The sequence below is a fragment of the Amblyomma americanum genome, chromosome 1, assembly GCF_052857255.1.
Source record: "Amblyomma americanum isolate KBUSLIRL-KWMA chromosome 1, ASM5285725v1, whole genome shotgun sequence".
In the NCBI taxonomy this organism is placed as follows: Eukaryota; Metazoa; Arthropoda; class Arachnida; order Ixodida; family Ixodidae; genus Amblyomma; species Amblyomma americanum.
The window spans coordinates 245,622,777-245,639,138 of NC_135497.1; the positions used below are offsets into that span (position 1 = coordinate 245,622,777).

The 16,362-nt window shown below is 45.7% G+C and overlaps 1 pseudogene; it reads left to right on the forward strand.

Annotated features, from left to right (window-relative positions):
- Positions 1–988: 988 nt before the first annotated feature.
- On the forward strand, positions 989–13,790 carry LOC144116439 (collagen alpha-1(V) chain-like; annotated as a pseudogene).
- The last annotated feature ends 2,572 nt before the right edge of the window (positions 13,791–16,362 follow it).

Sequence of the window (16,362 nt, forward strand, 5' to 3'; positions counted from 1 at the left end):
GCACACTCCTCGCGTTTTTACGTTGGACGCCATTGGACGCGGGGAATGAGATGTAAAGCTTTGTTTTGCTTTTCCTGTGCAGAGCTGCTGTCGCTGACTTCGTCCTTTTCTAGAGCACGTGCAGCGCACCTCAGAAGGCCATTTTTTTTCCGCGCACCTGTAACTAGTGCCCTGCAATGCATGAAATGATTTGACCACAAGGCGCAAGGTCGGGTTTTATTGTATAGCGACTGAGAAGGGGCTCGCCGTACTGCTGGAGCTTTTTTTTTTTTACGTTGACAGTTGCTTCATGTCGCTAATGTAATGAATTATATATGTGAAAACCGCTTTTCGAGGTGAATAAGGTTTCAGTGATGGTGTGCCTATGCCCACGTAACACACGTTTCGCCGCCCACCGGCAGACCCGGCGCTTCCGGGTGCTGTATGCGTGTTGTTCTCCGTGCATGCCAGGCCTCGCTCCGGTTGCTCGATGTCCGCTTCTGCTGAGGGTCTGCCCTGCCCGGACACAAAGTGTGTGCCTGCGTGCGCGCTTCTCTGTGAATATGAAGTGGTTTTCCGCACACGCGTCTTAAAGGGAAACTGAGCACTAATTCATACAACATTTGTACGGAGTCAAATCAATTCCATGGCATTTTCAGGCTATGGCGGTCAAGGCAGAAAAATACTCAGGGATCATAGACTGGAAGGGCTTGGCGTTGTAGCCAAGCCTCAGGGTTCTGACTGAAAAACCTTTGACGCACCGCTGTTCGACTACGAATTCTGACGATGGTAGAGGCACCTGTGATTCATTTTTTAACATTTTTAGGCTCATAAAAGTGGCATTTTCTCTCATAGCCCCTTCTTTGTCAGAATTCCGTAAGCTGCAGTCCAACCTCAGTTTGACCTGAGTGTACCTTTGACACGAAACTATCAAGAATCTCCTGCGACACGAGAGGTTAGGCAACTGTCTTGAGATACTGTGACTCTGAATTAATGCCGTGCTCTAGTCATGAATGACAACTCCTGTTTATACTTCTTCTCTACCCCTCAGAAATTCAAGGTGACGACGGTCCACGTGGGCTGCCTGGTGACAAAGGGGACAAAGTGAGTGTCTTTCTGGCGGCGCAGCGGAAAGTGTTCTCGTTGATGAAGAGCTTTTGTCATTGTGTTTATTCGCGCGTACGCATGCACAACTTTATAACAGTGATTTGTATAGGCAGGAATGCTATCGTTATGAGCTTTATGCATTTTTTGGAGCGCTATGGATTTCCTGCCTTACCTTTCTTGGTGACGCCGAAATTGGTGCAGCGTTTGTTCTGACACGTGCTACCCGTTATCACAGGGCTCACCCGGGGCCGACAGCCAGAAAGGTGACCATGGGCTGCAAAGTGACGCGGGGCCTCAGGGCATCGAAGGTGTCCAGGGGATAGAAGGTCCTGAGGGTCGGAAGGGAAGTATACGTCAGCCGCGTAGCTATTTTGTAGGCACAGCCTAGTTACGGTGCGGTGCTGCGAAAGTCATCAAGCCCTATTCGCACTGCTTGTATTTATTATTCGAACAACACTTGGTCTTTTAGCGATGCCGGCTTGCTTTTGCCGCTTATGAACTTAACTGAGATCTTGCAACAAGGAAGAAAAAAATCGAAGGTATTCGACTAACTCTCTGGCACGGCTGTGTACTGAAGGACCACAGAGCCAAGGAAACCATATTTCTGCCTACTCCAATGCAATTTTGCACATTGATGAAATTTTTCAAGCCACGTGGGAAGCCCGGCCAAGCCGGGTCGGTACATACTTTGTCCCAACTACATTCCGTCGTGTAATGATCACAGGAACAAGGTTAAAGAAATATACTATAGAACAGACCTCTTCAAAATGTCCTTTTTCCCCGAAGTATCAGGGAATGGAATCTACTTGATGTTGCTGTTGCAACTGTCGTATCAAATGACTCTCTTGCTTCTATGCTGAATTGATTCCAGTGTTGCATATTTTTATTGTTGATGTAATTGTTGTATTTACGCTCTTGCTTTGTGTATTTTACTCCCCCCCCGTTGTAATGCTGTAGAGGTGCTGATAAATGAATAAAAACACATAAATAAATAAACTACGTTTGCGGGCATTATGCGGCACATTCTCCGAGGCTCAGAATTTTTGCAGATTTTTTTTAATTGTGGAAATATTGTAAGATACTACTAAAGAAATATAAAAGGTAACGGTCTACTCTTCCGATGCTAGTAAAATTTTTATTTTAGTTTGTCCATCGCTCGCATCGAATATTTGAAACTGCTTTAGAGAACCAATGGGGAACGTTTTTGGGAATAAGAAAAACGTTAACAGCAAAAAAAGTACAAGTCTGTCGACGGGCGATAATCGGATACATTGATTTCTATAGTGAAATCTTACTGTACATGAAAAAATGGCGTTCATAAGCTATTTCCAGTAGACACATTCGCTTGTCTAGAATTTCTGGGTATTCAAAAATGAAACTTCTGCGGGGAACATATGGCACATTCTTCGAAAATTTCGTCCTCGGGAAGGCCGTACGACAAGGTTCAGTGGAGGTAAATTGAAGCTATTAAGATTAACTGTGGGGCTGGGCGGCCCAGTACCGATCTAGCAGCACCAGGCAGATACTCAGCCAGCGCTCAGAACGAAGCCGTGACCGGTGGCTTCGCTGAGGACTGCACTATGCCTTTTTCGCCTCGCTATTAGAGCAGAGCATTTTCGCCTTTTGCTTTCTCTCCTGCTTTGTGCGCTACATTTTTCTTGAATCTGTCGCAGGGGTTCGAAGGACCATGGGGAGAAAAGGCGCCACCGGTGGAACCAGGAGAAAAGGTGGGGCACTTTTATGTTCACTTACGCACAGGGAGACGGATTCACAAGGTGTTTGAAGTGTAAGATCTGCAAGTGACTGGGCTTCGCCTCGGCTGTGAACGGGTGTTGGCTAAATTTGGTGTGACCTAAGCCACACATTGCACGTTTTTTCAAATCCGCACCTGGATGTTGCTGAAGCATATCTACCGCAGGCCATTGTTCTTCTGAAATCATGTGACTAGGAAGTAATCAGGCTTCTGCATGATTTTCGAAGGAAACGGTGGGCAATCGGCCAGTTATAACGAAAAATGCAGGTTTATACTTCTTTACAATATAACCAGGAACACAACTCGATGCATTTTTGTCCCGAATTATTTTTTTTTTACGATTGACCGCATTTTAATTTTTCAGTGTTTTATTTTGCCCAGTAATTTATGGACACGAAAAACACGGGAAGATGACGGAAAACACGCCCAGTTGACTCTCTCAGTTGTGTGTGGGATTACCTTGGATACCTGTGCGCGTGTGCAGTTCGGCTTGACAGCACTACCCGCGCTCGCAGTAACTTGGGGAAAGCGCAGCTCTGGAAACACAACAGGCACTATTGACACAATCGTAACTACTAGAGAAATGTACGGATAAGGACATAAGCAAAAAGTGCACTCTGTTGCGTTTTAAATTCAATCGCGAATTTACTATCGGAGGGGAAGAAACACTTTGTCCACGAGAGAGCGCATCAACGTCCAACACCAGCAAGTAATTTCAATTAGGTAACTCGTGATAAATGTTGAAAGGCAATAGCGCGCTCCGTTCACGTTTGTGCGGACGTTTACCTTTGAAAGGATACCCAGGCCTACTAGCAAAAGGATGTTTATGAGCCGCAGATTCGGAATTTGCGCCGTGTACACAGTCCGCTGGGCGTTGCGCGTTCGCTTGTGTTCTGTCGACAATGCAACATGCCACAAGGCTGCTCCGTAATGATGGGGTTAGTGGGGAAAATACAAGTGTGCTGGTTTATGAGGCACGCATGCATTACGCCGCCAGGCGAACAATTCCTGACAAAGGCTGTGCGATTTGTGCTGATAAGCACGAGTGACGCTCAGACAGCCAGGTGCATGCGCTATACGAGTCAGGATGCTCTGGAGTCGAAATATATTGGAAAGTGCACGTAAACTAGGAAATAGAGTGGCTCTGCCGCTCACGAATACGAAACGATTTCGACAGTGTACTCGGATCTACCCTACTAACCACAGTGGATGAAGTTACACATTTATCTGGGAATCCTTGTATCTCAGACTGTATACTGGAAAAACCACGTTTGGCAAATTTGTTCAGTCGCTGAAAAGAACCTGCAAGTTTTTCGTCAAAATTTAAAACTTGACTCAAAATCTATCAAATTAACAGAGTACCTAACGAATCGCCAGGTGTATACGCCATCCATTACACAGGAGATTAACAAAAATGTATAAAAGCATGTAAAGCAGAGGTTCTAAATACAGGGTTGGAAACAGCACCCAAGCCACAGGCCTTGCTATCGTGCCTTTATTTAGACAGTATACTGCAGGCATACCATACCAAAGCTGAATAGGTCAGTGCATTAGAGATGATGCATACGGGGTGTGTCACCTAATATATTCAGCTATTTTTATAAATCGGCTTTTTTAGCTAGAAGAGTGCTTTTTGTGGCATTGCATCGTCAGCGGTGCAGCTGTCAGAATATGCTGCTAAGACGTGCTAACAGGCTACTTAACTAATATTGAGTAGTTAACTTTTTAACTATTACCGTTAGGCTCCTCAATTACTGAGAGGCGAGTAGCCCGCCGTAGGTATTATTGGTATGAGAATTAGAATTTCGAAAACTCTGTTGCACTCGGTGCTATGGCCGGGAAAATTTTGTCTATTTCGACGAGTTACGTGCAATGTAGAGGTTGCTTTGCCTGAAAGCTTTTCGAAAGCGCATGTACTCTGGCGCAATATAGGCAGAATTTGCTGGGCCACAGCTCCGAAGGCATCTGAGTTTTCGAAATTCTAAAAACTGATATGAATATTACTTACGAAGGGCTACACGCCTCTCGATAAGTAAGGAGACTAACAGTAAGAAATAAAAAGTTAGCTATTGAATAATAGTTAACCAGCCTACTAGTTTGCATGTCTCAGCTGTTTTCTGGGGTGCTACACCACAGACAATGCTATGCCGAAAAAAACCGTTCTTCTAACTCAAAAAGCTCATTTTTAGAAAACTGCGGTTAACATGGCCAAGCTTCAGGCAGTTTCATTGGTATCCTTCTGCATTTTATTCTGTTTGCAATTTCGAGGAATATCCCCACCATTTCACGCATATACTTACTAGAATTTTTTTGTTTTAAACAAAAACACCAAGTGTATGACAGGTGCCGATCTATTATTTAGGCGCGCTGCTAATATATGTCCTCATACGAAAACGTATCTCGGATGAGAGAACGGTTACGTAAATAGTATATTGAAGGTTATACTAACGTAACATCTGGAAGCGGACAGGGCATTCAAAGAAATAGCTCTGCAAATCTTTTCGCCCATTGCAGGACCAATTGGACCTGGTAAACTCGCCGAAGTTTACTTCTAAAGATACCTAAGCGGCTATTAATTCTAGACTCCTGGAGCTCGCTTAAACACTAGGCCATATCATTACAAAATGCAACCGTATTATTACAAAATTCAACTGTTCGTCGAAAGGTAGCACTGGTTCAAGCCGTTGCCTTTCTTCCAATTGGAAACTGTGGGTGCCGGAAGCTTTTGACTTGAGCTGAAAGTGGAAGCGTGAAGAGGAGAGATGTATACTGGTTGCATTTGTGGTATAACGAGACAAACATCACAGTGTAGTCGGTAGACGACCATAAAGAAAACTGCTTAAGCACAACTAATCACTCCTGATCTTTGACAGGTCAGGAGCTAGAGCATAGCTTAAAGCTACAATCTCTGGGCTCTCGCGGCTAAGGAAAGCACCTACTCAGTATTCCTTTAACGTCCCGAAGCTTTTGAGCAGACATGAGATCGCAAACCACACGAGTTTGCATTTCGACCCGCGACAGTGGCTAAGTGGTTATGGTGATCGGCGGCTGTGCCCGAAACAGCGGGCTGGAGTCCTAACCTGGCGATAATGAAGGCGAAATGCAACATCGCCCGCGCGCTTTGCGATGAGTGTGCATGTTAAACAAACCAAGGTGGTCGAAATTAATCCTCGGCCCTCAACTTCGGCGTCTCTTCATTGCCCATGTGTACCACACAACCCTATTTTTGCATTTACCTGCCGCCAAAATATGGACGCAGCAGCCGGGATCCTATCCCACGATCGTAGACTCAGAACATGAACGGTAAAACCACTGAGCCACGGCGGTGGCAACGAAAACATCTTGTGCAAGGTCAATAACCGCTGCCACCTTTATTTTATGATGTCAGCCCTTTTCCGTGGAGGCAACAATTTTTTTTTTTTTGGTATGCAGCGAATCTTCACTATGGCTAAGTCGAAGGGGGTCCAAGATCATTTCGGTACGACCGCTACTTCATTACAGCCTCATTAACATTCGCCACAGCTGTCACATGTCAACGGGTATCCTGGCACCGTGTTGACCGAGGAACAAATGTGTGGTGTTTAGTCTGCCGCCGATCGGTGTTTGGGCAGTCTCCAACATTCTCACCAAACGCTCCCGACGCGGCCCAATATAGGTACACGATCTAAACATGTCAGCCTTGCCATCGCAGGCGCATTTATTTCCCGCGGGGCCTAGCAAATGAGTCTTGAAGGAATAGTCATAGAGGACGGGATGAAACTCATCCAGAATATTTGGCCCAACTTTCTCGGTTCTGAAGCAGATACGGACACAGGTGAAAGAGGGCGCGGCGGCGATTCCGCGGCTATATAGGCCGAGTTGGTTTTCTTCCCCGCATGACGCATGAGTTGCAGGCTTCACTGTAGGACAGTAATGTATTGCCGGGGACGAGTACACTAGACTGAGGTCTACCGCGGAACCTTTTATAATTTCTGAAAGCTCCCTCAACTGCTTCGCAGACATATGTCTGTTACCTTCTTTCCTGTTCCTTGCATACTGCGGGTGACGGCGCTAGTGATTGGCTCTTTGTTGCCGAATATTGCAGACGGCTGGCGCGCAGCGACGTCAAAGCCCCTTGCTACCTGACACTTTGTACCCGATGCGACCGCTTTGATTGTGGCCGCGTTCTGGTGAAGGGAAATCATCTTAGGGCTTTTGTTTTCCGCCGCTGTCACTAATCTTGACTTTGTGAAAGAAGCGGCGTGTTGATATCGTCAGGTCGCAAAAACCGAAACTCGTCTGCACACGGCACCGAAGAAGCACAGCGCGCTCCCAGCGAGCCATGCACATCGAGTGGGTTGGAGAGCGGGGGAGTGCCAATAAACTTGGCTACTCTGTCGAGATGCAGCATGCAATGCGTGCCGTCTTAAGTGGCATTTTTGAGTGGGCCGCGGGCTCGAGGTTCGGTAAAAATGGGTGCGCGGGCATCTCGCGCCGAAGGCGACGAATGGTCCGAAGAAACGCTCATGCGGGCCTCATGCGAAAAGTTTTCCGTATGCTTGTGCGGCGTTGTAGCGAGCCCGTTATGCGCAGCCATTTCGATTTTGCGCATCGCATGGCTACGGAACTGCGGCGTGTCGTTTCAAATGGATAAACTCAGCATGAAATGGCCAGTGATGTTCACTTTCTATTCATGAAGTCACGTCGTAGCATATTTCGCTTCGTAAAAACGAGGTATTAAATACATGGTCTCCTAAGAGAGCTTCGAAGGGAAACAGGTATTCTTTTGTTATATCTATTATTTCGTTATAAACAGTTTCGTTAGAGCGATGTTTGACTATATAGCTTCAATTTGCTAAGCGTGTCAATTTCAGTGTTTGCCGTGCTTTTTCTTCAAGAAGCATTGTGTAGTGTGGGAACGGGAAGAATATCGGGAGAGCTGAGAAGCGCTAACCGCGTGTGGCAATAATTGTTGGCGACACTGTCGCTCATCACGTCGCTCAGTTTCTGGGTTTGCAGAAAATTTCGCTTATAGCCTGAAACCAGCTCGCGAGACTAGCTAATAACAGAATGCTTTGAGGGTATGTAACTTCCAATCTAGCTATTTTGAGAGTAAAGTTTGTTTTTCTAGCATGGTTTCAGCGGTGAAGCCGCTGACCCCTACTACGTCTGAGCCATGCATGAAAATAGTTCAGTAAATGATTGGTAAGATTAGAACAAGAAAGCCTGTTGTGTCGTATGTATTGTTAATAATAATACAAAGAGAAACGTCACTTATTGCAAGTCTCAGCACCGCGGAATGTAGTTTCACACCACAGCGCCATGTCTCTTAGAAATACAATGTGTTGCCAGGGGAATTCTCATCAGGGCTTTTATCGTAGTTTAGTGTTAAAAGGGGGGGGGGGGGGAGGGGGGTACTAGCACCGTAATACTCCCCTGATGACACGAGGTGACAACGGTGAGGCGGTGCAACATAGCGGCACTGAAAATGCGCCGCTCTGTTGCTAAGTCTCGTTGCTTCGTGCGGGCGTACCTGGGGCCGCGGTAGACGACAGCCATCGCCATCGTATGTCCTGTCTCCAGGAACACCGCTTCATGCGGTTACCCCTTTATATCTGTCTCGGTGATGATACCACTCTGATGAGACAAGAAGTGTCACCTGTAGGATGAAAATAAGTAATTAGCCGCGCATTCTGCTGAAGCTTGTGTCGGCAAACCTTGAATGTAATCCTGAGATGAAACTTCATGAAGTTCATGAACATATAACGCTGTGAAGAGAGCGCACTTTCCTGGAGAACGTGAAGTCCAGAGCACCGGACAAACACCCCGGTGCAGCATGCTGCACTGTGGGAATATGTGCCCAGGATCTGCGTTCTTGTCGGAGCAGAAAAATAATCGACCTGGTCTTAAGGTTGTTCACACATCTTTCAGTAATGAGCGCTGCAAATCAGTCAATACGGTGCGTGCGTAAGAACTACGTCACTTTATTCTCGAACGTTGCAGCATGCAGGAGTCAAATCCTAGGGAAGCAAACTGTTGTTAGAGAGCATAGGGAGAATTTTGGGGGTGCGAACAAAGAGCCCTGAACAGGCACTCTGTACGGCACTCAGTGTAACGGACAGGTTAGTCAAACAAGGTGAATTGATTTTTTCCTAACTCGCATTGCGTGCGTGATTCCCAGGGTCCGCCGGGCTAAGGCCCTCAGTTTCCCCCAGAGATGCTGTTCCAGAGGGACCTGCACAACAGGTTCAAACGTAGCCTCGAAAAATTAGGCAACGCCTGCACGGAAGAAGACTACGCGGTCATCACTGGAGACGACGGCAATGACGACGATGGCAGGAACTCTAGGGCCGCCGCGGAGCCAGAGGACGAAGTGGCGTACGAAAAAATCAGCCGAACGTTGACGCACATCTTTGCTAACGTGTACATCTTGCGGCGCGAGAGAGAGCAGATCCGGTGCCCTGTGGGCTCCCGGCCCAACCCGTCTCGATCGTGCCGCGACCTGTGGCTCGCGCATCCAGACTCCGCTGATGGGTGGTACTGGGTGGACCCCAACTGGGACGTGCCAGACGACGCAGTGCGCGTCTTCTGCGGCATGCGCGCCGGCGGAGAGACCTGCGTGTTCGCCGACGGGGACACGGACTCGGCGCGCTTGTCCAGGTGGGTCGGCCGGAGAATAGAGTTGGCCAGTGCAGCGCATAACCCTGGCCTTTCATGGATTAGTTTAATAAGGTTATCTCTCCTCCGCCTTCTATTCATAGGTTCTTTTTTTCAGAATGACGGACAGCTTGTTTAATTTTCTTCTGCCGCTATATGTGTGATGCGATATTGTTTCGGTGTGCGAGATAAACGAATGTGCCTCATATAGCCGGACGGAACGTTGTGGTATTACAAGATGGCATTTTCATCACAAGGAGACCAAGATAACAAAAATGCAAAGGTTTCATCTTGGTCCCTTTTCTTTGGTAATGGTGACAAAGAAAGTGCAAAGAAAACGATGACAGGAAAAAGCGAGAAGCAGAAAAGACAGTCATTTAGAGCTATAGCTGGCCCCTAAAAAAATAGATAGAATGTGTGAAGTGGTTCATTATTCCCGACTAGACATTCCCCACCAAAAGGGTTTCCGTGAGAGCGTAGATTACAGTATTTAACATATCAGTAAAATAACACTAACGAATAAACTTTTTATTTTTGATTTTAGGAGCCAAGATTATATTGCGAAATTGATGTCCGTCAACATCGAAGGGAGCTGCCTTTTTAAATTTTCTTGATAGGCATTGTCTTTCGAAATAGCTTATGTCGAAAATACGCATTTGAAAGCGTGTTGAGTTGGCTTTTGCGCATTGCTTACTGATAAATTTAAGTCTCTTGCACTTCTTATGCATCAAAACAGCCGCATTTTGCGTATTTCATGATGTAGAAGAAGTTAACTTTTCGATGACGATATACCATGCGCAGCACCGCCATTATATAACTAGGAAATGCGGGAATGCCAACTCAGCGGGCTTTCAAAAGGATATTTTTCACGTTGGATATTTCAAACCACGTAACCGATTAAAAATATTAAAAAAACAGGGCTCAAATTTGATGCAGACAGCCATCAATTTCGCAGATTATTCTTGGCTCCTAAAATAAAAAAACAAGAAGATTGTGATTATATTTGAGCCAATTAATTGTCGAACTATGGATCCTTGTGAGGTACACAATATCCACCTTGCTGTACAGTCTAGGTCAACAGACCGCACCGATGTATCTTTCACTGTTTTTAAACACAACCCCTATATATATATATATATATATATATATATATATATATATATATATATATATATATATATATATATATATATATATATATATATTATGAAGGGAGCCGACAGTCACCGAAACCATGTTTGTTTTTTCTGCTGCTTTATAAGTAATTTTCTTTAAGCGATTTATTAATCTAAGTATTATTACCCACTGATAAGCATAACACATTAAAAAAAAATTAACGTTCCCCTATGCACCTTGGTTTCGGTGACTGTTGGCTCCGTTCATAAATTTCTCAAACGGGCCCCTCATTTCCTTTAACTTGTCTGCTAATAGCTTAAAGAGGGTCTTGGTTCTGGCAGTCTTGATGCCATAAGAAGCATAAGAGGGCTCTCGCACAGTTTCCACCCTCGCCGTTAGATGACGTTCTACGTCACGCTCGCGGTATTACAGGACGTGCTACGTCCGCCGCTATGGTCGAGGGTGGCGCTGGTGAACACTCTGAAGGCTCGCTTACACCGAGTAAACATAAATACCCACAAGAGCAGCAGATTGGACAGCCGTCGCCGTAGCTGAGTTGGTGAGAGCACCGGACGCGATATTCGGAGGTCGTGGGTTCGGATCCCACCGGCGGCATGGTTGTTTTTTCTGCTGCTTTATAAGTAATTTTCTTTAAGCGATTTATTAATCTAAGTATTATTATCCCACTGATAAGCATAACACATTAAAAAAAATTAACGTTCCCCTATGCACCTTGGTTTCGGTGACTGTTGGCTCCCTTCATAAATTTGTCAAACGGGCCCCTCATTTCCTTTAACTTGTCTGCTAATATATATATATATATATATATATATATATATATATATATATATATATATATATATATATATATATATATTTATATATATATATATATCCAATGGTTAATAAAATCGCCCTGTATGTACAAGGAATCTGTTGGGCAAAATAAAAAGAAATAAAAAATAATAAGCCCCCTGCCTGCAGAGGGAAGCGAAGCCCGAGTGATGCCAGCTCAATGCCGATAGTTGAGAAAAAAACGACAATACTTCAGCCGCTAACATTGCACGGAAACCTTATCAGAGTCGCTGAAGGCAGCGCGTATGATTGCAATGTCTCCTCCATGTTACCAAGGCGCGCTGGTGGGAGAAGCCAGAGTCCGCCTCCGCTGCCAGCAATGCGTTCTCGTGGTTCAGCAGCCTTAAAGGCGGCTTCCGGCTGCGCTACCGAACCGTGGGGGACGTGCAGCTGCGCTTCCTCAGCCTCCTGAGCTCTGGCGAGTACCGGAACTTTACCTTCGTGTGCAACAACGTGAACGCCTGGTACAGCCAGCGTACCAAAGACCACGCACGCTCACTTCGCTTCCGGGGCCGCAACGAGGCGCAGATGAGCTTCGCGAAGAACAGTCCCACGGTACCCGTGGACGATTGCCAGGTGGGAACGCTTGCCGCGGACTTGAAGACGCTGCTTCTTTGCATGTATCTTCAATGCGCCGTTTTACTCCGTACATGCGACGAAGCTAAACGAAACGCGGCAGTAAGTATACGCGTGCACATCAGCGATGGCTGGTGCTTTTTGTGAACGTTCAGTCGTGCTCCGAAAGGAGTCAGTGAAAGGAGTGAACAGAGTTGTTATTTTCTTTCCTGGACATTTAAAAGTATTAGGCACTGCAAAGGCTGTAATTTTCAAATTTTACTCTGACTGCTTCCAACGATAGAGATAGGTGCATGCCCAATTAGAATAGTGGAGACCTGCATTGATAGATATGAATGCGCGGTTATCATTTAGCGCCGTCCAGAAAATCCCCAAGCGCATATTCAAAAAGACAGAATTATACACCTGGGACATCAAAACAAAACACAATCTCTGGCTACGTTACAAAGGTGGATGCCAGACATTATACCTCGCCCGATGCATTTTACTGTCGGGCTGTTATGCGGAGTTTTGGCCCTTACGGCTCCGATGATGTGCGGCGGAGTTTGTAAACAGCGTGGATTTGGGATGTCCGTTGGCAGAGCCTTCTCCGGAGAATGGGAAGACGCGGACAATAAAGAACAAGACTCACACACTACGAGGACTTGCGCTACGTCCGCTACAAAGCCGACTTGATCTTTCACTACAAGGCATTCAGGGTTAACCCAGGCCACATGGAAAATGAGGCCTTCTTGACGCAATAAGAAGTGACAGAAATTACGAAACTGAACTTTGCCGTGCTTGTTATTAGCCATCAATGAGAAAATTTACGGAACAGTGCCTCGTTGCACCTGAATTCACAGATTAGAGAAATCCAAAATACAGCCACACGAGGAGCGTTGTGAGTTCCCCCTATACATGGGGTGCGTGCTCTTGTCCTACACATATGCGATGTCTGTCATGATGATGACCATTTCTCTGGTAGCTGTAGAGGAAGTCGCATTTGAAAATGGTGAAGGTATGAAAGGGGATGGCTGGAGGAGGGGGAGGGGGAGTTTAGACGGTGTCTCACAAGGCCACTTCGAGCAAGTGTATGCCCCGCGTTCAGCTGCACATAGCAGCGGGTGCATTTGTTTAATGCGTGTCTTTCTGTATGGCGCTGCTAGACAATCGCTGTAGTCTCCCTGATCCCTGCTTTGCGTTCCGTCGCTCAAAATGTATCTGCAAACAGACGCAGTGAGAACCTTACAGACATCTAAATGACATCAATATTTTTATTTATTTCTTTTATTTCCAATACTGCAAGTCTCATTCTGAGACCATCACAGGTGGGCAATCAGTCGTACTTTGAGTTGAGAGTAACCAAAAATGCATCATAATTACATATTAGAAATAAAGTAGTCAAGAATTATAACAAAGGAAATAGCAGGTTAACATTCAATAACATCAAACTCAAAACCCTGAGTTGGAAAACAATCCTAATTTCATAATGTAATAATGGTGGTTCAGGGTAGCAGTTAGTTCAGCTGGTATAATATTTTACATCTGTATCAATGAACAAGCCAACAAAATTAAAAAAGATGGCCTCTTCGAGCAGGACACGCACATGCACGAAAACAAAGAGAAAATTACATGAGGATGGAACGTGAACAGGTTGCACTACCAGCTGGAAGGATGGACGACGATCACCGGGTTACCGCTTTGGGACAGGTTCCATTGCGTTGAGTTTAAAAAGGGAAATTGAGCTGGTGATGTATGAATCCAGTTGGTTTAATTTGCGCAGGACTAAAGCTGAAAACTAATGCTTGAAGGTGTCGGTACGACATGCGTATTCGTTCAGTGTATGATCGTGTTTATGCCCTGTTTGCCATGACTTTGAAAGAGACACATATTTCAGCGGGGTTATGTTGTAAAGATTGTGTAGCAACAAGAATAAAAACTTAAGACAATCTTTGCTCGCCTTAGATAATGATTAGAGAAGGCTGCAGGGTTGGTAAGAGAACTTGAATATTTGTATTTGTCATGGTTGAGCCTTACTACTTTTCGTTGAATCCTCTCCGGGTACATGGTGTTTGTTAGCAACCGATTGTGGGAACTACACAATGTTTGCATACTCTTGACCGGTCTCACGAACGCGGTAGAAGCCAACATTTAGAAGTTTTTGGTGCTAGTCGTAGGTTATCTTGAACACATTACAGAAAATAAGCAACCGATGGCAATTAGCGTTACTCCAACTGAAATATAACTGATTACAGTGGTCAATTATAGCCACAAAATAGTAACTGAAAAACCACAGAATATTAATTGATTATTGTTGCGTTATTTGCCTTCGAATGGTTATTACCATGGCACATATTTACTGAGGGTAAAATGAACTACTGAAGCTCAATTGCTCAATATGCTAACGTGATAGCGTTAAGGCTCCAGTTCCGCAGAAAATCTGGCGTCATCAGCGTCGGCGCTGTGAGCGAAAAATCACCGGAGAAGCAACCTACTTCGGCCACCTAGGTCACGTGACCTTGTCGTGTTATCTCAACCTGCCCTCTGGATTGTGAGCCAACTCACCACCACCGCGGCAGGCTGCAATAAATTAATGACAGGTCGCGAGAGCTTGCTCAGGAAGGCCGGCCTGCGTCGTAAAAGCGCCACCGGTGGAAGCACCTGCCATCGCATGGCAGTGGTGCATCACTTAACCGCTGCAATCCCTGCGCCGCGAGTGGTATGCGCATTCCCAGGGATCTATGAATGTTAAGTCGAGAATGACTAATTCCGCACACATGAGAATTAACGCCCCCTTAACGCTATCACATCATACCCTTAAGGAGGAGCTTATGTGACCCCTCCAATATATGTTAAAAGTTAATTTTCAAGACGAGTTGTTTTTTGAAGTTCTACCACCGAAGACAACTTCAAAAAACAACTGCTCTTGAAAATTAACAACTTGGAGGAAAAATTGGAAGAAGCCGCCGAGTTCGGTGTAGTGGGAGGTTAGTTGCGGCGCCATGAGACACGGTGGGGAGTGCCTACAGAGAGTTCACGTGATACTCCTCGGGGCGAGAATTGCCGTAGAGGACGGCGGTCACCCGGCTGTGGTAGGGACACGATCTCTCACGATGCTCCTCCACAGCCCGTTCGTTCTTGCTCTTTCACGAAGGGAACCTCCCCGCTAGCACCAGTATTTGCCGTCATGTTGAGGTTCTCAATACTGTGCTGTTGGTTACTATCATTTAGAGAAAAAGTGATTACACACTAAAGACAAATCAACCCAGATGGTGTTTTGGCTTCTCCTCTAGCGTCCTCGCAAATCGAGGTTCGATATACACAGTTAGACTTGGGGTAGATTTCAACCCCCCAAAATACGAAGGACTTACGGTTGGCGAAGGGAGCAGATTTGGTGTAGATTTTTACACCAAAAAAATATGAAGCTCTTGCGGTTGACAATGGGAGCATATTTGGTGTAGCTTCTTACACCAAAAAATACGAAGTACTTCCGGTTAGCAATGGGAGGTTTCCACCGCGACGATACGCTGAGCGGTGGCTGCGGTGTCGTGTGTATGCAGGCGCCAAGATTTCGCAAAGCCGGCATCCAGGAGGAGGAGGTGATGACAGTGGTCCATTTTTCTATATTGCATTTTGCTCTTTCTTATAGGGGTACTAGAACTGCTAACTATATAGGCGGAACGGTGCTAGTTCGTTAATGGCAATAATAAGGTTCGAATGCGCTTTTTAATCATGAACAAAGCCCAATCGAACTTCAATGTTGAGATATAACAACTGGCCCCGTTTCGTCCATGCCATTACGAAGTAGTACTGTAAGGAACAGGGAAAAACGCTGGATACAAAGTGCATCGGACCGCTGTCTTCACCTTCTCCTGGATGCTCGGGTTGCACGATCGTGGCGCGATGCATACACACGGCGTCGCAGTCACGTTGCAGCGTACTTCCGTACATCGCGGAAACAAAACGAGACCAGCGGCGGCTGCAAGGAAACGTCTTTAATCTGACTCTGCTGTGTGTACGGCACTTCTGTAAAAAATACACAAACCAAGACTCCGGCGCTAGCGGAAAGTATCTTGACGAGGTGGTTCGGAATGGGCAAGAAAAGCAGAGTTGGGGAGACGACCGGCAAAGAAACTGAAAGCAAGACCGTGGTAACGGATCTAGGTGCCAAACTCCTGCAACACATTTTTTCTTCTTCTCTTCTAGTAAAATATACTATCTCTTCACTGTGGTCCGAAAACCAAATTCCTGAAGTTAAAGAACATGAATGGTACACAGGCCACTTGCGGGAAGCTCCACATCGGACAAGTAATGTTTGCTATCTCTCTGCCTTTAGAAGTTTTTTAAAAAGAATGCATTTG